The following is a 24819-nucleotide window of genomic DNA, read 5'->3' on the forward strand; positions in this document are numbered from 1 at the left end:
GAAGATCGCGTGTTCGAGGCCAGCCTGGGTAAGTTGCACCTATCCAGGGTACAGGCGTTCGCGTATGTCCTTCATCGTTGATTGGTGTTGATTCCCCGTCTTGAAGGCCTTAGATGAGCTGTTTACGGGGAGATGAAAATATATAAATGATAAAATAAATAAAATGAAGAAGAAGTAGAAGAAAGCGTTACTTTTTCTGGGGCTTAGGTAAACGGGGATGGCGCAAGAAAGGGAAGAAAATCATCCTCTCACATATATTTCCATAAAAATTGACGCTTTGAATAATTTGAATCTGGAATCAAATGCTAAAAATTTCGAGTTTTGCAAATGACCTAGCTGGTTCTATTGGCCGACCTTCCGTGTCTGCCGTGAGACGTTTCGTAATTGCCTCGGGGACTACTTTCTCCGCTAAAGGCTCATCAAGTCTAGTCAGTGACGCGCCCATAATAGCATTAGAAATGGGTGTAAATTGGCGACATGGTTTAGCTAATTAATACTAGCTAACACTCTGCCTTTTTCCCTGAAGATAGCCAAATGCCATGGCCCTCTCATTATTATCCAGAACAAGTCTTATACAGATAAGGTTAATTAAAGAACGACCCAACAACTACCTGAGTCCACTAATGGCTGACGTGATAGAACTGAACTTAACGGCTTGAGCTTGCCAAAATGGCATTTGGCCAGTGTGATAACCACGGATGGCATTAGAAACTAGACGAAAGTCAAAACCAGTAAAATTTCAATAGTTTCGTTCCCGGGAGTGAAATGTAGAAACGAAATGTATTTAAACCCGGGAAGCTACATTCAGGGTCGAAAGGAAATCGGAGTCAAAACTACTTCAAGTCACAACTAAAGTAAAACTATGGGACGAAACGCAGATAATCTTTCGCACCGGAGCAGAGCCGGCCTCAGGGCGGGGCGACAGGGGGGACCGCCCCGGGCCCCGCGCTTTGGGGGGCCCCGCGTTCGTGAAAAAAAATTAAAATATACGATAGTTTTGAAAACGAACTGCGTGATGGTATCATAACGGCGTAATCACGAAGTCTGAATTTTGGAGGGGAACACATACTTAGCCAGAGAGTGGTAGGGATTCAAAATACTCGAGTTTGTAGATGGGGTATAGAGTTTAATATTTTAAGTGAAGGGCCCCGCACTGAAGGTTCGCCCCAAGCCCCGCACCTGCTAGGACCGACCCTGCACCGGAGGGACCGCGTGCTCGAACGTTTACGTTCCGTTTTACTTGTTATCCCTGGCGATAACTCAAGTTAGTGGTGTTAAGACGAGTTAGATTCCATCGTACTTCTCCAAACACCACAGCGAATGGAAGACGACGGAGAAGGACCAAGTATTTTGTGTCAGGAAATAATGGAGAAGGATACTAATAGGCTATGCAATATTGGATTAGAAGGAGCGCTCAGTTGAGAGGCGTATGAATTATATCACAGTTAACAGATACGAAACGAGTTCCACACTTTATTCGTAAGCTGTTCGCTCTTCTCCATTTAAATCGCGTCTGATCTATCGCAGCAGTGAGTGGCTCAAAATATATCTGAAATATTCTCTATGAAATTTATCTACATACTACTCCGCAAGCTGCCTTAAGGGCGTGTGGCAGGGGGTGCTAGGACACCAGCCATTTGCGCATAAAAAGGAATTAATTTACGAATTGTCGTAAATTACGTAACATCCCCCCTTCATAGTTACACCACTGATGATCGGTGTATACTGATTAAATGTCTGTGGGATGCAAACTGGGTCAGTTGATTATGTTATGTAGTCATTTACAAGGATGTATCAATTAATGTCCAAATGAAGTTAGGATGAACTCTTGCATTGTCAGTGGGAAAACGTTTGGACATCAACCTGATGACTTAGATAATTTCAATTTGCATGTGTACATAGTTAATATACATGTGTATATATAGTTACATAAACAGGTTAATTTTTTGTGTTTTCATAATTTCCCGTAATATTTATTTTACCATCACTACTGTTTCGACAATTACGTAAATACGACGAAATTACGGCTGGCATTTGTTAAAGTCCTTTATGGTTCGGGAGAAAAAGGAATGCGCATATCTATCCATTTGGAAAATTATCTCTCTTAATATATCGCTTCCCTCGGATCAATAAATATAATGGGACTCTAATATTATGTTCTCCGTGTCGCCTGATGGATATCCATTCTCAATTGTTCAAGCAATCTATACCTAGCGCGTAGCCTCCGAGTCTCCAGCGGCTCCCAGCCTAATTCGTTTAACATCTGGGTAAATCTGTCTGTACGCCCGAGGCAGTTTTTGACGAACCGCGCAGCTTTCCTTTGTATTGCATTCAGTTCGCGGATTATGTCTTTCTGAACCGGATCCCATACGCTCGCTGCATATTCAAGGTGCGATCGGACGAGTGCAAAATAGCACCTTTCTTTTACTTTCTCATCCGAAAATCTTCCCACAACACGCTTGACGAATCCTTATTTCTTAAGGGCTATGGCGCAAATATTTCTTACATGTGTTCCCCACGAGAGGTTCGAGGTTATCGTCACTACTAGGTACTTCACTTCGTCTGTTGCCTTTAAGTTAATAAAATCCACAGCATAAACATGGTAATAGTTAAAATTACTCGATTTCAATGTATCAAATTCTCTTAGTCAGGCGTATCATCTCCTAGAATTTAAAGTTTTTCGAATTAGTCTCTTTAAATGCAAAATTCTAAATTTTATCGAAAATTTATCTTTTCTTCAGTATTTACTTTAAGGAGATTCATAGTGAGGTGTGATCAGAAAAAAATACCTATTTGACCCATTATTTTGGAACGCTAATGCTAACGAGTTTGTCAATGAACCCTTATCTCTTTATGAGGGTTTTACATATATTTTGCAACGGCACCATACATTAAAACCGGCCCAGCAGACAAAATGACATAATTTCCTAGCTGGTCTTGTTGAGGTGGTTCAAAGATAACAGAAATTAAGTTCTTGGCGAGATATTAGGTTCCACGTAAACCACCGAAACGAAAATTATCTCTGGCAATATTATCTTCTCGACCAATTTTGACTCGTGATTGTTTAACTTGATAAGTATATGCAGAATGTGTCATTATTTTTTTATTATTGAGGTCATCTTTCATCAATGATAGTAAACTGGTGGGGATGGCCAATTTTTTGGAATCATCAGGATCACATACAACCCCAATATATTTCCAGGTCTGACTGAAACGATAAATTAAGAGAGATATTTTGCCGAATGGAAAGATATAGAAATTCGTTTTTCTTTCGAAAAATAAAGGACTTTAAAAAATGCTAAACGTAATTTCATGGGAACATTTACTCCTTATTTGCTAACGCCTGATGTCGTGACACCCCCCTCCATACGCCTGTTGAAGCGGCTTGCGGGGTAGTATATAGATGAAGGGCTCTACGCTGATCCTATCAGAATTAGAGACAATTTTTGAGCTGTGGAAAAAACTAACTGCTGCAAAAATTTCAAACCGGATGGTTTCTTATTTTTTTATTGAGTAATTCGAAAGATTATTACTCCTGGAGTACGTATTTAACGCTTTTAGATTTTTAAATGACGATGTCTATTTTTAGCGATTAAATGAAAAGTGAACATTTTCAAGCGCGCGAAAACGCGACGGGTAAGTATGAATGCTGGGAATAGCCCGTGTGACGTCATTCTGGTTCTGGCTGTTGCCGTGTGAGGCCACCTCGGTGCGAGGCTAAGAGCGCCGATACGATGCAGGCTGCTAGCAGGTAGCAGAGTACCTAGCTAGTTGGTAGCGCATGGCTTAAATAAGGATTATTAATACCCTATCAAACGAAGGAAACTTTCCGACCATAGGCAATTTTAATAAGTGATTATTAAGAAATGTTTCCCTTAGCTCTGTGGCATATGCATGCATTGGTAATCTCAGACGATGTAAAACTCCTGACTACTCGTATAGCATCTAGGTCCCTGTGACGTCACGTGGAGTGGCATGGCATGGGCGCCCATCTGACTTCTTGCGTATGAGGTTAAAATTGACCATTAACACTCGTCTAAACTGGGATTTCTAAAACCAAATCATTTGTACAATATGAATACGCTACTTAATGGTGGGTAAGGAATCGCAATCAACGCCCTTTGTTTTCTTTGATGAAGGAAACTTCACAGAGTGAATATAAGATCATTCACTCAGTGATTCGATCTGAAGGTTGATTTGTTTTGGTGTGGGTAGATCTCATCCGGACTAGGTCAGAGGAATGTGAATATCATGTGTTCAGGGGAGAGGGGCCAGTTCATTTCCCTGGGCAACGTCGTACCTCGAGGAATTTTGATTTGGGGTGTCCGAAGTCTTCACTCGGGACGTGAACCAGGGACCGAAGCGCTCTATCCGCTTGGCTAACACGCCTGCATTGACATGAGGTAAAGTGGGAAAAAAGAGAAGTCTTCTGGCCAACATTAGAACATACGTAAACCTAATTGGCCACATCATAGGAAATAACGGTCTCACGAAGGCAACCGTCGAAGGTCGAGTGGACGGGAAGACGAGCATAGGGAGACCTTGAATTTGTTTTATTTACGACGAGAGAGCAAGGATACAAAATTGAGGACAGAGTACCTACGGAAATATGAAAAAGTTTGCCCATAGGAGAGCTGAGAGGAGAGCTGCGTCAAACCATTCAGAGGATTCTTAACCTGCATTGGTGGTTGGAACAGTAGGACACTGAAGTTAATATGGAAGGCCCGAGTGAGTTACATACGGCAGAGAAAAGGTGAAGAAATAGGTTAGCCGATGGGAGAGCTATGTCAAACATATCTTACGATTGGTGACTTATGATGATGATGAGTTTTATACACAGACCGTGGAGTGATGATGAGGCTCCATAGTAGGAAATACGACGCGAAATCAATCATTTGACTTGACCGGGTTCCGAACCAAGATCTACTGAATTCCGGTCAGGGCAGGGGTTGGTGCGGTGTCTAGAATCGGTTTCCCAAACCCCCATGGATTCGGGCTCAAATCCTGGGGGGTGGCATAGATTTATGAAAGGCTTCCGGGTCCTTGCCAGAGTGCTCTGTTGAGGGCACTCCAAGTAAAGCACCCCTTCAATGAGTATTTTCTGCTAAATTTTTACGTATTGTTATTTCCTTTAATAATTTGTTTGATGATCAATCAAATTTGAAAATACCTTTGTGCTATTCTTGGGACTTTAAAAAATAAATTAACAAAAGAATCTTCCGATTTATTACTTCGTCTCAGATTTGGAATATCAATCTAGGTCGCGTGGCAGGAGCCGATAATCCCTCTCGCTCTTCGTTGTATTTACTCCGAGAGTGTGTTATGGTTAGAGCCCACCATTGACGCCGTGGGCAGTCGCGAGGACTTTTACGCACGCCCTTGCTTTTACGGAACAGCTTTCCCCGCGCGACGAAGTCGCCTGCTCACGCTACCCGCCGGCTGCCCAATCCAGACGAACACCGGAACATCATACTCACACGCGCGGCGGCCACATTCTCACCTCCCCTCGATCACACCCTCCTCCCCTTCCCCCAATCACACCACCCTCCCCTCTCCCGCTCATCAAATCAACACACACCTCATCCCACCAGTTAAAAGTATTCCTTCCTTTCCCAACCCTTCCTCTAATGCATAGAAACGCTTACGAACAGCAGGGTAGCCAGACATTTCGTTCGGGGGTTCTAAACTAGGGGTTAGGGAAATATTTAATAAAAAAGAGTACTAAGTAGAGGATTTTAAACTAATATTAACCCTTTTCATGATCGAAAAAACTTCATTTTTCAAAATATTTTTTTAAATTCGTGATTTTTCAATATTTTGTTTTCTATTATGAAGCAAAGTAATTTTGTTAAATTCAATCGTGTCAGGCGAAACATGATTGAACTCCTTCATGATGTATCAGAAAGGAAAGTCAATGGCAGGTTCCATACGTTATCAAATACTGCGACCGGCTTCAATACATAACTGCCTGATGATGATGACACTATGTGTTGAAACTGGTCGCAGTAATAAATTGTGGACACTACCATTGTCTTTCCTTTCTGATACAAAGTTATTTTGATTTTACATTTCTCGGGGGTTCCGGACTCCCCAGACCGCCCCTTTCGCTAGGCCACTGTTTGCGGATATTTCATAATATTAAGGTGCGTTTACGCTGAATAACATGTTATATAAACAAGTTAAATATAACATCTTTTACGGAAAAGTTAAAAATCAGTGTAACATATTACATGTAACATTGTGTTATAAAACAAAAATTCGTTTAATACAATAAGTTACATGTTACAAATTACACGGATTTGTAACTGTTTCGTGGAACATGCTATAGTGTAACTAGTTTATATAACATGTTACTCGGTGTAAACGCAGTTTTAGAGAATTCTCAAGTCCGCCGCTAAAATTTATGTCGCTCCGCGCGCATTAAAGTCTGATTTCAAAGGGCATAGCGGAGTAAGAGATTGAAAAGTCCCCCCTCACGGATTTTTCCCAGACTTAGGGCATAGGATTTGGGATCAAACAGGATTAACCTCCCCACACTTCCAGCCCGCTAGAGGCACACCAGGGCCGGCTAGCTCGAAATTTCGATTTCCACTCTTTTTTAAATATCTCCGCCCTAAATATATAGCCGGCGGCATAGACAAAAAAAAAGTTGCAAAATTGAACATTTTAGATCATTAGATCAACATCTAGATCATTTTTGAATAAAAATTTTATAACACGCATCAATGAAGATTCAGAGGATGACGAATAAAATTGTTCAGTGAAAATTCACCAAAAATCGATGTTTGACCAGATATTTTTTATTTTTCATAAGTTTTTTTTTTGTTATTTGTATGCCAAACAGTAAAAAAGTTGCAAAATTGAACATTTTGTACTCTTCATTTTAGCACGTGCCTCACATTAACCTATGATAAAATCCCAAGGGTTTAGCGTAGTTGGGGTAGTCTCAAGGAGCTTTTCATTTTGGAATATCTGACTAGTAGGTCCTCGAGGACGCATAATATATCTCGTACTCTTACAAATTAAATCTATTCTCAGCTGTGAAGGAGTAGGTAAGGGGTTTGGGTGTGTGGAATTTTTTGATTTGAAATAGCTTAGTCGGAGGTTTTCGGAGTCCTGAAGCCATTTTCGGCACCAGCATCCACAAAGCTCTCTCCCTTGAGGTTGGAATTGCAATCGGTATGATTTTGAGCGTTAGTGAGAGGACTAAATATGTGCAAGTTGGTATGAAACGGGTGTTGTGGGGGCAAAGGTCACGGGAAAAACAGCAAAAAATGGTCAAAATGACATATTTTTTTTTTTCGGGGTGTTCCACCCCCTAAATGTTCTTTTTTCATTGCATTAGCCGAAAGGTATTTAAATACTCCTTCGAAAAACATTTTTTAATTGTGGCCCTCTCGAAAATATTTTATGAAAACTAGCGTTTGAAATTTTCAAATCGACGCCATTTCTCCTTATGCCGCTGAAAAGTTGTGAAAAAAATTGGGCATATGCCCCATTAAGAAAGCCATCAAATGGCGCAAATTACATTGAAAAATATGCTTTTTATCTCGAGATATTTAAAAAAGAGTGGAAATCGAAATTTCGAGCTAGCCGGCCCTGGTGTGCCGCTAGCGGGCTGGAAGTGTGGGGAGGTTAATCCTATTTGATCCCAAATCCTATGCCCTAAGTCTGGAAAAATCCGTGAGGGGGGACTTTTCAATCTCTTACTCCGCTATGCCCTTTGCCAATCGCGGCGCTACCAGTCATCTATATCCACTTTTCACGAAGTACTACTCGGCAGTAATACGTAACTGAGCCAATAAATCATATAAACCACACACTCAACTCATGCGAGACGACCGTTCCACTACGGTTTGTGGCGAAAGCCACACCGTTCGAGATACAGCTGCCTAGTGGAGCTGCCGAATAAAATGCGCGCGAAACTACAACAGATATAAGACATCCGCCACGTTGTTGTGCCTCCTTTCGCCTTGGTTACGCACCTCTAAACGTTTTCACCGCTTTTTATTTTATGCCCCCCCCTCCCGTCGACTGTCGAGGTCTCCGGGGGCGGTGAAGGCTTTTCGAGGAGAGGCATTGGAGAACGTTTACGGCGGACAGAACAAAACAAATGAGAGGATGGAAACAAAAATTACGTAAGCGCACGAAATTTCCGTGATCTCTCTTACGAGTCTCTTTCGTCGTCACGCCACTGCGTGTTTGCAATCGTGGATGAACGGATGGGTGAAATCTTTCGGATGCGCGGGGATTCCTCGGCGAGCTCTTTCATTTCAGAAGATATCGTTCGCGACCGCCGGCGATGAACGAAGAAGCTTTTCTGAGCGGTGAGCCTAGGGGATATCAGGAACATCAGTGAAGGGATAAATGTAAGCTGAACTTATTAAATAACTTGTCTCTCCTTCACTCAGTGATTCAACTCGAAAGTTAGCCAGGATAAGTTGTGGTAGAACTCACCCCGGATTAAGCCGAAGGCGTTTGAAATTCACTCATTCAGGGTAGAGGTGCCCTGCTGGGGAGACCAGTACCTTTTCACCTTTACCTGGACCAATTTGCACCGAGTATTTATGCTATAAATTTCTTTTAAGCACGCTGTTTTCTAGAGGACGAGTGGCGAAGATACCTTCATATTGTACACAAGTAATTTCTTTAAAAATCTCACCACTTATTGCCATTGTCAATAACTGACCTAAATGATACTGTTGACTTCTGCCATACTGGTCAACATTTACGGAAGTATACGAAACAAAAAAAATGGACAAGTAGAGCGCAGGTAGGGTCAATAAGTGAAGTTCTTGAGGTAAATATTATGGTGGCAAAAATACAATGTCAACAAAATTTACTATGACTACAGAAATAGCCCTTTATATACCTTACGAATAAAATCAGAAACTGATACCAGAAAACCTATTCACGCAATATACCCACGCTTTGAAGAAGATGTATACTATATTAGAGTCCTTTCCATTTACATTTAGAACATTTATGAAGCCAGAAAATTTATAATCCAAGAAAAAAATTACTATAAATACCAGCATATAAAAACATGAATACCAATTCAAAGCTGGATTAGGAGCATAGTGTAAGTGAAAGGGTGTTTTTTTTTTAAAAAGATAAACCTCAACGGAATTTTCAAGAGTAAACATGTTCCTGCGAATGAATATATAAGTACAGCTTCTTTTCACTTTTCTGTTCGTTTATTTCGAATAAACATCGATATTCAAGTTATTTTTTTTCATCAGTGGTAATCCTTTTTTGTAAGAATGCTTCCGTGATTCGACATAAATACCTCCTTTTCATAATGAAAGAAATAACCCCTAAGTTCACAACTTGAATTATATTGCGCCTTGTTTAAATAGTTATCAATGGAGAGAAGAAGACAGCGAATTCGTCGAAACATTTGCGTTCCTGTAGGACTCTAATATAGTATACATCTTCTTCAAAGCGTGGATGTATTGCGTGAATAGGTTTTGTATATCTTCAAGAGGGACATTGATGGGTATAGAATAGAATAATTATTTACTCAGCTGAGGAATTTATCTCAGAGAACAGACGTAGCAAATATCTCTGACAGACCTAAATCTCGTATAGGCCAAGGAAATAAGAACAGGAAAATGTATTCGACCATTTTCATTACGAGAAACAATAGGAGCGATGAATATGAGATAACAATTAAACCAAAAATATGAGTGGGTTGGAAGCCAATGGGTACAATTGATTTCTCTTTTCTATACAGAGTTAGGTACAGAAAGTTGCTATAGAAAACAAACGAGATCAATTAGATGTTTAATAGTGCATTTGATTTTCCACTCGATGTCAGCACACAACAGAGACTCACTCGTTTCCCTTGGCAACCAGATTTTTGTGTATTTATTCTGACAATTAACTTTACCTAAGCAAGATAACTAGTGACGGAAGAAGTAAGAAAGAAATTATCAGCATAATAGCCCAGGCGAAGAGAGCATTCCACCAAAAGAGAGACCTGCTTACAGCGGGAAACTTAAATATGGGAAGTAAAGAAACAATTTATAAGAAACTACTTTTGGAGTATGCTCCTATACGGAAGTAAGGCATGGACAATGACCGCAGCGGAGAAAGCAAGGATAGAGGCCTTCGAAATGTGGTGCTACAGAAGAATGATGAAAATAAAATGGATCGACCGAGTTAGTAACGAGGAAGTCCTAAGAAGAGTAGGAGAGAGGAGAAGCCTCATGAAAACCTTAATAAGAAGACGGAACAACCTTATAGGCCACATCTTAAGACATGATGGCCTGATGAAGACAATCGTCGAAGGACAAGTGGAAGGCAAGAACGGAAAAGGAAGACCTCGAACAAAATATATGGAACAGGTAAAGAAGGATGTGAAAGAGAAGAAATGCGTACGTGTGAAAAGATTAGCTGATAGGAGAATTGAGTGGAGAGCTGCGTCAAACCAATCCTAGGATTGTTGACCAGTGACGATGAACTTTACCTAACTCTGTTGAGAAAAAAATCACTTGTACCCCTCGGCTTCCAACCCACTCATATCATTTTGAATACGGAATTTAACGTCGAGTTGAGGACCGTTTCAGGCCACTGCTGTAGCCAGCGCATCACCGAAGATTCATGAAACGAATTCGTCGCGGAAATTCGGATTCACGGATGACGAACGCGCATTGGCCCGTGGCTGAAATGTTTCACGGATCGATTCTCGGCCCTGCGAAACTTTTTATACGAATAACTTCGAGGCGTTCAGCGAAAAGTTAGCGAAATGAGGGACAGGGGGACCAAGTTTTTGCAAAGGCAAGTGACCCGTATTTTCTGCAAAGTTATCGAATTCGGGATGCGACGTCGATGATTCGATATTGAGATATCTATTTCTCCTAATGGCCATCAATAGCGAAGATATGTTCAGAGTTGGAGCAGGGCCGAAGTGATTACCCCAGTACTTAATGAAGGGGCAAATGGCAATGGACAAATCTGTTTGTTTTTTAACGTGAACTTATATTGCCGCTGAATGACACTGGTTATAGCGAAAAATGAAGACTTCAACTCAGATCGATTGACACTTCATTTGAAGAACATCACATAAAGAAGGTATTGTTGCTGAATACATAAACAAACTAGTTTGGTCGCCAACCAAAGAGGACAAAACTTTAGCGATAAAATAGTAAACATAGAACACTTTAAAAAAATACAAATATCCTCAAAATCTCCCCTTAAAAAGTTACATTAAACATATAGATATTTTTTTAAGGATTTAAAAAAAACACTGCAACTCGCAATTTAAAGTAACAGCGTATTCAGTTATCTTGATTCCTAGATCAACGTGTCCGCAATATTATTTTAGTCTGCATAAATAGTTGACCGTCTTTCTACACTCATAAAAACTAAGGGCTTAATATTTTTATTTGTGTTCATAACCTGAGGCCTTGCCTGAGTCCGTATCCAGTGGACATTGTCCACTCCTGAGTTTGAGTGAAACTGAGTAATCAGTAACGATCACATTTTATTTACGTTTCAATTGTGATAATTGTATTTAAAAATATATACGTATTAATTGTTGTGTACCCATTGGTTTCTTAAATTAATCATTACTCTTCGCCACATACCTTACCGGGTCACGTAGTGCGAGTTGAGCGTGAGGAACGTGACCCCGCGCGGAGACACGATTGGATTTTCACGCGCATAACTTTTCTTAAGTTGAGATAGTGAGCTCTGAATTATAATGTAAGTAATTTGGAATGCCTTAAAACGTGATAATCAAACTGCACGACTTAATCTCTATCCCTGATCCATTTCTAAACTAAGTTTTTTGTGTAGTGAATTATGAACAAAAGAGGAAAAATATTTACTTGAAAATGCTTACTCTAGGATTCGCTATTGCTTGCTGTGGGGGTTCTGCCTGCAGCTTTTCCTGGTCACTTCGTGCAATTTTTGTCTGCCGTTTGTTCCTTTAGGTTAGCTTTTTTCGGATATATCGTACCTGCTTAAACAATCTCGGAAAGTCATACCAAACAATAGGATGGCTTCCTATTATTTTTTTATTGCCTAAATCGAATGATTATTACTCCTGAAGTACGTATTTCACAGTTTTAGATTTTTACATTACGATATCTATTTTTCGCGATTAAATGAAAAGTGAAAATTTTCAAGCGCGCGAAAACGCGACGCGTAAGAATGAATCTCTCCGTGTGACGTATTTCTGATTCCCGCTGCCGCCCTGTGAGGTGACCTTGAGGCGAGTCGAGCGCTGATACGACGCAGGCTGCTAGCGGGTAGCTGAGTACCCTGCTGCCTGGGAGCGCTTGGCTTAAATAAGGATTATTAATACCTTATCAAGTGAAGAAAACTTTCCGACCTTAGCCAGTTTTAATAAGTGATTATTAAGATATGTTTCCCTGAGCTCTGCGCCTCATGCATGCATTGGTAACCTCAGACGATCTATAACTCCTATCTTCTCGTATAGAAACGTGGAGTGGCATCGCATGGGCGCCAATCTGGCCCTTTTCAAATGAGGATAAAAATGGACCATTGCCATTCGTCTAAACCGGTGTTTCTAAAAATAAATAATTTGTATATTATGAATACAGTAATGGTGGGTAACGAATTGCAATCAATGCCTTTCGTTTTCTTTGATGAGGGAAACTACCCTATTCTTGGCTTCCTGGCTTTCTGACTGTAACAAGGTGTGGAATAATGGTTGTCACAATCACGATGAGTCTGTTTCTCCGCGATGTTAAAATTCCTCAATACCGTCGATATTTTACCCACAATGAAGTAAAGACATCAAGACAGTTGGTAACTCTGTAGTAGATAGAAAAAAATAGTTTTTCGGCAATTTTTCCTACGCTTTCAGACGATTTTAGAGAATGGGGGACCAATTCTATGAATTTTTTTCGTATCTCGTCTCGTTTTCCTCAAACATTTGCATGAGTAAGTCAACGATTAAGTGGACGGAAGTGAGTTTTATAGTATTTTTATGAGCTCTGCCTTCATGTATCCAAATCAACTCACTTGTTTTAAAAATGATTGATTATCTAATATCCTGAAAAAGAGTAGAATATTGAGAATATAGTTCCTAATGTTATAGTACCAGTGTTAGTAAGTAATCGAGTAAAAGTAGACGGACTACTTTTAACGATTGCTAACGCATTATTTGCACTGGTAACGAATAATTTTTATAAAATGTAATCTTTGTTTGTTAATTACTCCTTACGTTGAAAGAGGAATCTTTATTATCGTTGTAATCGTTTCATCCTCGTAATTGACGATTACTTTGCTGATTTCACTGATTTAATTACAGATAACTTTGGATCTCTGAGCACTATAATTTGCGTTTTTAGGTTCAGCCACCCTTATTTTGTAGATTACTTATGATAAGTACAAAATATGACACCCCAGGTATTATTTCACTCCTGGTGTTACTATGACTCCATTATTCCATTTTTTACTACACTAATCGGCAGTTGCGAGGTGGTCTCCATAGAGTGGAAAATATTTAAAAGAAGTAATTTTAATTGTAACTTTAATTTTACTGATTACTTTTTCAAATCAGTTATTTCGACTCGTTGTAGGGTGGTTTCCTATTTTTTTTATTGCCTAAATCGAAAGATTATTACTCCTGGAGTGTGAATTTCACGCTCTTAGATTTTCGAATGACGATACCTGTTTTTCGCGATTAAACGAAAAGTGAAAATTCTCAAGCGCGAAAACGCGACGGCTAAGTAGGAATGATGGGAAAAGTCCGTGTGACGTATTTCTGGCTCCCGCAGCCGCCCTGTGAGGTGACCTTGAGGCGAGGCTTTGAGCGCTGATACGACGCAGGCTGCTAGCAGGTAGCAGAGTACCCTGCTAGCAGGTAGCGCTTGGCTTAAATATGGATTATTACTACCTTATGAAACGAAGGAAACTTTCCGACCTTAGACAATTTTAATTAGTGATTATTAAGAGATGTTTCCCTGAGCTCTGTGACTCATGCATGCATTGGTAATCTCTCCTGACAACTCGTATAGCATCTAGGTCCCTGTGACGTGACGTGGAGTGGTATCGCATTGGCGCCAATCTGGCCTTTTTAAAATGAGGTTAAAATTGACCATTGCCATTATTTTTTATTTTTTTATTTTAAAGAAATATAACCACATACAGCATATGCCATTTTATAGTGGCCAGGTAACAAAACATAAATTAGAGGACGAAGACGCACTATAACATGTAGAAAACAATAATTACATTTACAAAAACAAAAGGACAACAAGAAACTGCAGTGACAGACTACCTCGGTGACAGATAGGATAGGGAAAGGCTTATGAAGGATTTCAATGGAAGTGCAAAGGGGTCGATGTGTGGAGGGAGTGAGTTCAACACAGAAGTAATGCGGTAGAAAAACGAACGTTTAGTGAGTGAAAGTCTAGGAATGGGCACGTGGATTAGGGGATGAGAACGGGTAGGGCGGGGTTGAACTTTAAAATTGATAAAAGAGAGCAATGCTGGGCAGTCGATGGTGGAATTGAGAATCTTATAAATAAGTTTTAAATCAGCTGGATCATTCGTCTAAACTGGGATTTCTAAAACCAAATAATTTGTATATTATGAATACAATATTAGTGGGTAATGAATCGTAATCAATCATTTCGTTTTCTTTGATGAAGGAAACTACCCTATTGGTCACTTTTTGTGAAGTAACTGTTATTTGAGATCAGTTACTTTTTTCAGTAATCTTACGAATACTACAAATAACGTGTGGGCTAGGAAATCGGGTCCCGAATTTCGAAAGTCATCGGAGAAAGAGAGAGTTCCAGGCTTTATCCTGATTTCCCGGTGCACTCACAGCCGGAAAATGTGCACTGGTCTCAAGCCAACTTTTCGGGTGCAGCAAGGTATGAAAAAAATGAAGAATTGGGTATTAAAAAGAATTACTACTTTCACAAATCACCTCCGCACGACTGCATTGAATTTTTTCCAACCACACAGATCGTGCGATCAATTCTGAATTCAATGTGCACTGGCGTTTTTAAACGTATTAAAGCAGTTATGAGAGATCGCTAAGTCTACATCTATATACATCTACATAATACCCTGCGAGCCACCTCTAGGGTGTTTGGCAGGGGGTGATCAATCACCAGCATGCAGCGTCAAAGCGCCAAAACGCCAGTGCACATTGGCGCCAAAAATTGCCTATATAAGAGAGGACTAAAAGCTTCACTTCATCCTTCACCTGAGGACGCTGGCAGGAGAGCTGGCGAAACTGTTGTGGTTCTTCGACAACGGACGCGGATGCAGCCCGAAAGAATGCTGAACTCAAGTAATCACCGCGGAAACCTGCGTACGAATAATATGGTAAGCAAGTGGGTTTTAGAGATGATAGAGGCTTACTCGCTAGGCTAAGTCGTTTGGGGAGTTGAGGATGGACGTCTTTCAACGTGATACTGAGAATATCATATTGAAACCAGACTATATATATGCATTGATGTGGCAGGAACGATGGAATAAACGGATGGGCCCATGATACTCCAAAACTAAATTTCACATTGTTCCCTTCCTTTTCCTCCAACAAGACTGTTGTTTGAGCACACTCACATACAGACAGAGACTTATGCTGTGGCGAGGCGTAAAAATGTGAATTTTATTTTTAGAAATTCACACATCCATGGAAAGACATGCTCATTGTTAGAATCGAAGAACTCCTCCTTCATATCATTAATCTTTATTAGTGAACTACTGAAGTAAAACAAATAATGTCGATTTTCATAATTATAAACTATCTTATACAGTTATCAATTATAAGAAGTTCAGGTTTGGTGGAGGGGTGCAAGGTTTTCGGCTATGCTTTAGCTATAAGATTCTCCAGTCCAGCTGATACAAAAATACTATAACGGAACGTTTCCAAAGTGAATTCGCCAATTTAAAAAATAACGATATCACCCTGACTCCAATATATTTAATACAGTTATAAGGCAAGTCTCCGACTTTCCCTAGTAGAAATTTTAGATACCACTAACGACGAAAAATTTGTTACAATTGAAATTGAAATCCTTTGATATCATATTTTTTTATTGAAAGTGGTAAGTTTATTTCCTTATGAGCGAATGGGCAAGAAGTATTGAATCAGATTCTGATATCATTACTTAGTTGATCGATTATCAATGCCTAGATTTAAGCGTTATTTGGCACACAAATTTGACATTCAACTTTTAGGATGAAAATATATTTTTTCAATGGCAATTTTCTTTGGAAATCTTTGTGGTAGCTTTTATGGCTGCCAATTGCGCACCATTACGGTGATAGGATTGTATTATTTTGAGGATGAGATGTAGCTAGCTAAAGAATATGACTCCATGAAAAAGGGCTCCTGATATAATTAAGTCGAAAAAGAAACTACAGCGAAAAATTAAAGTGAAGTTAAACTACTTATCTAAAAATGTAATTATGGAGAAGATTACATTTATTTTCCATTATTCATATGTTGGATTAACTGAAAGAACCATCTACTGACATTCTTTAAACACGATGTCGAGAAATTTTATTTTTATGCCAAGAGTTGTATCACGTACGAGACCGATAGATGTGTATCCATAAAAAAATATTGATTCATCGACGTGGGTTAATATCTATTTCTTCTATTTATGATCCTTATTGAGCGTTCAATTCCAACGCGAGGAGGATAGCCAGAATACGAGAATCAAGCTGTGAATTGCTCTATACACTTCTGATACGAACCATGCGAATATATCTTCCAGCCGAGACTTGTGGTCTAATTTACTCACTCGCTACCTAAAAGGGGAATCGGTATCTCGCCAATCTTCTTATCACCTATTCTTAGCCCTCTATTCATTCCGGCGGCAGCAAAATTGGGAGAAATTCATCAATAATTCCTCGTCCAGAGGCCCAAAAGCCAGCAACTTATCAATTGTATACGATCGTCCACCCGGTGAATTTCCCATCATTTCTGCCACAAAATATTCAGCATGGGAGCGCCGAAAATTGACCGCTGATACACTATCATTATCAGGTAAGAAAATCGTCCGTTGCCAGATAGCACGTACCCGTGAGTCTAACAATGAACCCAATAATTTGCATCTAAATGCCGACCTGAGAACCACTGCACTGAACTTGTGGCAGGGGGTGCTATAGCAAAAGCAATTAAAGGAAAAGTAAATACTAACAATAAATTGAATATTCCCCGGAGGAGCATGTCAGCAAGCCTCCTTTTCTTGCCATGTAGTTCGTAAATTTAATTAATTATAATTGATTTCATTATCGTAGTGCTATATTAGTGGTTTTAGGTTCAGTTGCTTGCCTCCTTGGAATATTCATTGCTTTAAGCTGCCCCTAAATAGTAAATATCCGTATTGTGTGCCAACAGGGTATTGAAATGAAGGTACATATAGGTGTTTTGTAGTTGAAGGCGAGAAAATATTCATGATTCGATGGCTAAGTTCTAACAACACGTATCTGAAATTCGGCCGGTTTGAGACGGGAATCTTAAACAAAGTGTAATAACATTAAAAAATAAAATACAAGCAAAGGACAACTCTTTACTTGTAAATGAATGCTTATTTTTCAGTTTATTAACTTTTGCTTTTTAATTTCAGTGTACAAGTAAAAGAAGTTAATCGTTTTTTTTTGCTCTCCTGAAAAGTTGCTATTTTGAGATACGTGTTGTTAGAACTTAGCCATCGAATTATGCATATGATAGTGCGAAAAATCCACAGAGAATAAAATCATTCGCCTAGACCAGGATTCGAACCCGGATCCCCCGATTCCCGGTCGGGTGTTTTTGCCAGTTAAGCTACCTATGTGATCAAAGTCCTGGCTTCGCTCTCCGACTGTGGCGCCGTGCGCACGATTTGGACTGCTTGTGGCATCATACGCTCAGCAGTCCATACCATCTTGTCCACAAATTTCCACAGGGAAGAATGACGCCTCGGTAGCTTAACTGGCTAAAGCACTCGATCGGAAATCGGGGGATCCGGGTTCGAATCCTGGTCGAGGCGAATGATTTTTCGCACAATTTGTGAATTGCGGATGACTTCGTTAAGATATCCCGGTATTCTTAAATTCATACGTATCTTCAGATGACTAATTTCTCGTATCAATTCAAACGAAGGCAATCATCGCTCAGATGATTCGGACAGGTCATAGGATGGGTTCATGAATGGAGGCTCTCTTCACGACAAAAGGCTTGGCACGAAAATAGGCTATAACACAGTGGGATTCGCTGACTATAATTAAAATTATAGGCACGTAACTTTGCAGTAAAACTCAAATTTGAAATCACCTGGTCGATGAAATATGACGTGATTGACAAAATAGCCTGTGAGACGTTTATAAAACTTTTATGGTGATACCCAACCAGTTCCAGCTATTTGGTCAACTTTTGGTGTAATGGTGATAAGTGTCTTTCCACAGGCATCATTCTAATCCAGTTCTATTTGTGATAGAGGGTGGTAGATATTAGGTTACGAATCGTCAGGCGTATCCATAAAAGGAGACTCATTTCTTCCGTAAAACAATTTATACTTGAGCGGTTTCAGTTGTGAAGCCATCCTTGGGTAAATGGTAAAAGCCCTATCTACAGAGACAGTACAATAACACAAAGGTATTAGAGCGTGGTAGGATTTTGGCTACGAATAATAAAAAGTCCCCATTTTAAGGGTGATTTGTTTCTTTAAGATAATTTAAATCACAAGAAATGGACCGCAGGTCTCATTTTTCGTCAATACCACAGATGACGCAGATTATAACTATTCAGAAGGCAGTAAGACTACTTACTCCAAGGATGAGTTCCATCGGAAGTCACACCAATGGCTGGGTCCTTGTGTAAGTGTGATAGGGTGTTGGCTAGTTATAACGAATAGTCTCTTATTTTCAGCCGACCCTCACGTAGCTAACTTCGTTCATGTTACAAAATTTCTCCATGTTTCGCCATTAATATTTCCAAAAAGTTTACAGACATGTTAATGGGAGACTTTTTCTTAAATTAGGCTCAATCACATCTTTAAAAATATTATCTATCCTCAGGAAATGGTAAAAATATTAAAATATTGCTAGAGATTTCTAAGAGTTGACAACAGAAACCAAGCATTTTCAGAAATGAACGATTAAAACAAAGAAAAAAATAAGGCGAGGAAAAAGTATGACAAAGTAAACAAGTCATGCAAATAAAGAGTGCGTAAAATTAATTTATGGCAATAATATGAAGAAGAAAATAACTCCTTGGCTTAATTCCGATACGTAACTGTCGACGCATTCATTGTAATACGCAGTGTTTAGAAATCGTTATGATGAATGCGGAGAACTATCTGTGAAGAATATAGCTTTCTCTCAATTCAATTTTACAGAGGAAAATTTTACAGGTAATTTATAATAAAGAATAGATTAAATGCATCTAATAGATGTTACTGGAGCCTATCCAAATTACTGAAGAGTAGACTCCTGTCAAGAAATACAAAAAATAGAATATACACAGTAACAATACACCCGGTTCTCTTTTATAGGGCGGAGGTATGGACCCTAGCAAAATATATGCGGAATAGGTAAATAACATTTGAAAATAAAATGTTGAGAAGGATATCTGGACCTGCATTTGAAGAGGGCGTATGGAGAATACTGAAAAACAGAGAGCTCAGGAACCTGAAAAGGACTGTACCAGATATTGTGACTGTGATACGAAGTAGGAGAATAGGGTAGTTTCCTTCATCAAATAAAACGAAAGGCATTGATTGCGATTCGTTGCCCACCATTACTGTATTCATAATACACAAATTATTTGGTTTTTGAAATACCGGTTTAGACGAATGGCAAGGGTCAATTTTATCCTCATTTGAAAAGGGCCAGATTGGCGCCCATGCGATTCCACTCCGCATGACGTCACAGGAACCTAGTTTCTATTCGAGAAGATAGGAGTTATACATCGTCTGAGGTTACCAATGCATGCATGAGGCGCAGAGCTCAGGGAAACATGTCTTAACAATCACTTATTAAAACTGGCTAAGGTCGGAAAGTTTTCTTCATTTGATAAGGTATTAATAATCCTTATTTAAGCCAAGCGCTACCAGCCAGCAGGGTACTCAGCTACCCGCTAGCAGCCTGCGTCGTATCAGCGCTCAACTCGCCTCAAGGTCACCTCACAGAGCGGCAGCGGGAACCAGAAATACGCCACATGGAGCGATTTCCCGGCATTCATACTTACGCGTCTCGTTTTCGCGCGCTTGAAAATTTTCACTTTTCATTTGATCGCGAAAAATAGATACCGTCATTTAAAAATCTAAAAGCGTGAAATACGTACTCCAGGAGTAATAATCTTTCGATTTAGGCAATAAAAAAATAATAGGAAACCACCCTATTGGATGGCTTCATCATGATCAAGAAGGGACGAGGATGCATTGATGAGATGAGAGTGGAAAGGTCAATCAGAAGGAAAAGGCCGTTGGGGAAGAAGAAGAGGCTACGGTGGACTGATCAAGTGGTTGAAGATATAAGAAGACTTTGGGGAGCGGTTAACATGGCGTAGGACAGCGGTGCCTGGAGACAACTTGTTGGAGCAGGGGCGTAACTAGGAATAAGCTTTGGGGGGGATGAGGGAGCTCTGGGGGGGATGGAGGGGGCTTTGGGGGGAGATGAGGGGGATGAGTGGGGGCTATTCCCCCAGGAAATGGGGGTTTCAGGAAAATTTTTGAGAAATAACCTGCCTGAAAATGCATTTCGCATCATTTTGTCACTTAAAATTTAACTTTTAGCAGATGCTGTTATTATATATCAAATCCAGACAAGATTTTCAAATGATGTTTTGATTTCTCTGAGGCTTTTGGGTGGGGGATACATCCCCTACTCCCCCCCACAGTTACGCCACTGGATTGGAGTGTTTAATCTAAAAAAGAGATCCAATCCATGTTTCAATACTTAAGAATTCAGAGCCATTTTTCAAACTAGCAATGTTCAGAAGGTCATACGTCAACGCTAGTTTCAATTGGTGACGTCAATGATTGCTATTGAGATTATCAACAAGAGAAAGGGTTGTTTCAGGAATGATTGTCAAAATAACGAAAATCTGATAACAGATGTGTTAAAATAATACATCAATAAAATAAAAATAAGCTTCTGAAGTCTGTGCGAGTTAAGAAATAAACAGCATCCAATTGTTGGTAGATGACAAAGCCTCGTCGCTTGAGACGTGGGAAATTTTCACTAAAATGCTTGAATGTACAATAAAACTAATGAAATATCACTGGAAAAACTCTAAAGATAAAAGGCACCGAAAACTCGTTGATGGAATAGCCTAGTCATGCTGACTTTTGGTGGCTTCAAAAATGAAAAAAAAATCTCACGAAAATGGATATAGGATGCATGAAATTTTTTGTTAGCTCAGATATCCCAGCTAAGAAAGACGCATTCATTTAACTGTAGAAAAAAATTCAAGTTACCAAATATTTAGTTGAGATTTTTTGGCGATTTTCTCCAGGGATAAGATAACGAAAACATGTTGGAAACCATACGGCTAAAATATTTTCTGAAAGATTCTTGAAGTGCGAGATCTACAACTGTCCACACTCCAGACCCCATGAGTGAATAGGTTAAGCCTGACTCACACTATTATTTTCTTTCGTCGCGAAAAGTGATCACTAGAGCGATCGCTTTTCGCGACGGGAAATGTGATCGCTATAGAGATAATTTTTCTGAATCACACGGTCCCTCCCGCCGCCGTCGCCTTTCGCGCCACTTCCGATATCACAGCTTGTTGTCATAGGACCCGCATAACGAAAATATATAGCGTGTTTGTTTATCTATGTCGTTCCCACGATTGCCAGACGTTGCGCTGCAATCGCTCCATACGGAAAAGCGTTCTGATTGGCTGATATGGGGTTTTGAATGCGAGTACAGCCATTTGCATATGGATTTGGAAAATGAACCGTCAAAGTTTTTTGACGACTGTTGGATGACACTTTCCGTTATATTATAAATAGTAGAGAGGAAATTGTAGATACAGGTCTCAGGTCAAGCGTCTACGAGTGACAGATCCAACCCAAACTTGACGTGTAGCGCGAGAGTGACTACGCCTGAAGCTCCGCGTAGGTTGGCGCCTGCAGTGGACGCGGGTATGTCTGACTCTGGGTTATGGGATTTGCCGCTCGAAGCCGCTTCTTTACGATTGTATAGCGTGAGCGCTAAGCCGCCTGAATACGCTTCTAGTGCACGACCAGCCCTCTTCAATGCGTCCTTCAATACCCGATGCGTGACCCAATATTCCGCCACTGGTCTCACCGTGGAGAAAGAGCTTCCACCTCCACACTCCACATTTCTCCGCCTCCCCAAGGGCGACCTTTCTCCTCTCCCATCCCACCATCTCGACTCTCCCGATCAACAAATGCGCATCGGGCACCCTCCCTTCCGTCACTTTCTCCTTCAGGAAGGGAAAACCTTTCCTCCCCTTTCCCAGACGACAGGAGCCGGATTACCGTGATACATCGACGCAACGACGGAGGTATCCACGCCGCATACCGTTGCGACACCGGTCGGCCAACCATTACGGCGTTGGGGAAACGTCACAGATGCCCCTAAACGAGGCGAAACGGGAGAAGCGTCCCAAATTGTAATAGGTGATATTTTTATATCATTTTGAAGTCATTAGTTCTGGTGAACGGTTGTAATCAGTAATATAATCAGGTTGTAATCAATGAAATTTCCATGGAACTTAAAAATGTGATGATTTTCCAAACCTGTCGAAGTAAATCAATGGTTGAAGGCGATAATTTATTGGCAATTCTAGACATAATAAATGAAACAATATGGATCGTGATAAATAAAGCAACTTTGTACTCTCCTCACAACTTTTTAAACATATGCACCTGATTGATTTCAAAGACTTGGTAGACGATTTATTCGAAGAGAACAGAAGACACTGGCGGTAGTGTCAACGAAAGTGTTTACTTCGCCACAGCAGCCAAACCGAACCATGGTAACCGAAAATGAAGAAGTTCAACAAGCTTAACGTTGTCATCAAGGGTGGAAGCGTTGGAAATACGAGGAGTGAAGGAGATGATGACGATTTACAGACGATCACAGAAAAAATAAAGATCAAATAGATCGATCATGTAAGTAATATAATAGCCTTGAGTATAAGAAAAGAAAAACCTTTAGAAAAAGATGGAAGGAATTTTGCTGACCACAACGAACCACTTGAGACCAAAACGCTGGGACCCGATGGTCAAGAGTTCGTGACGTCTTCAACTTGTCTGTGAAAGGGTTATGACCGACAATGTATCGCCACCGCCAATACATCGACAAGATTTCGATCGGAAATCAACCAAATAAGTGTCTCTTCATTAGTCAAACAATCACAATCGACGATAAATAATATTGGTGAACGCTACCATCGCCCCCCACGCTGAACGTGTAAAATTCTCAAGCCTTTGGGGAAGTGTGGAGTGAGTTATTCTGTTTCATATCCAAGCCAACTCAGCAATTCAACTCTTGGGCAAACGATGCCACTGATTTTGAACAATCTCGCATGACAACCATCTTGTGCTACGTTCATTCTAAGTTTGGAAAATTAACAAACTTTGCTTTCCATAAATTAACTTTTAATCATTGACTTGTTTCTATACACTCTAACATTTTCAAGACTCTGCGTATCGAAACTAATCGACGATTAAAAGTTAAATTGTAGATAGCAAAGTTTTTTTTTAATTTTCTTGACCTGAAATGGAATTCTACTAGGTTCTAAGGTCTCAACAATTCAGCGCATACGTTCAGGAGCGGATCCATGATTTTTTTTCTGGGGAGCGGGAACACAAGGCTCTGACAGGTCTTCTCATATTTGATATTAAAAATAAAATATAAGAATTACTGTAGAAAGTATACTCTTTATTTTGATTTGAAAGCAATTAATGATAAATTAAATTATTGATGCTCCGGAACACACAATATAAAACGAACGTAATGATAACCGTGTTAAAAATCTTGTCTATTTTTTAAGCGTCGTGCCCCCGTGCCCCCCTAAATCCGCCAATATATACGTATATCATTCCAGAGTATCGTTTGATTTTGGATACGAAGTTCTTTGATGAGACCACCGATATTTCAACAATCGGCGAAAGATTTATAAATCATGGCTACACATTTTTAAGTGGCTTCGACAGCCGTGATCGTTTTGTTTCATGATATTGGATCGAAAATCACCCGACCGAAGCGATGCAACACTCGATGTTACGTTCCAGTGAATTTGAGATTTCGCATGCTGACGACCCCGTGGAACTTAACGACCTCGCTGACGTGAACGACACAATCCGTTTACGTTCGATGAGTTTCCGAGGCTCGTTAGATTGTACTCCATGTTTTCAGGGTACAGGTAGGTGGTAGGGTTTCCCACTTCCATTCCAACAGCGTTTTTTTACGTAAAACCATCACGTGAACTACCTTTCGTCTGGCTCCTACCCCTCGATCTATTTGGAATGATCACCCCCTACCAAACACCCTAGAGGTGGCTACCAGGGTATTATGTAGATGTAGATGAATGGGTCACCCTACCGGAAGTGATTTACTATTAATCCCGTCAGTGCAGCTATAGCTGTCATAGGAACGCGCAAGCCTTTCCACCGCGACAAAGGTTTTAGTCCAAGGGAAAGGCGTGATTCTTTAATAAAGTAAAATACATGGAAGAGAAGGATAAGCAGTTAAGAAAAAATATCGCCCACATTCAGCCATTTTCTAGTAAGTTCGGAATAAAAAGAGGAAGGGATCCGGCACATTTATAAGCGGCTCTGAGGGCAGGGATGCCGACTTACAAAATATATTGGGGGGGCCCAAACCGGGGATCTTGCCTTGGTACATTTTTAAGAA

This window comes from Ischnura elegans, chromosome 6 (assembly GCF_921293095.1).
Source record: "Ischnura elegans chromosome 6, ioIscEleg1.1, whole genome shotgun sequence".
Taxonomy (NCBI): Eukaryota; Metazoa; Arthropoda; class Insecta; order Odonata; family Coenagrionidae; genus Ischnura; species Ischnura elegans.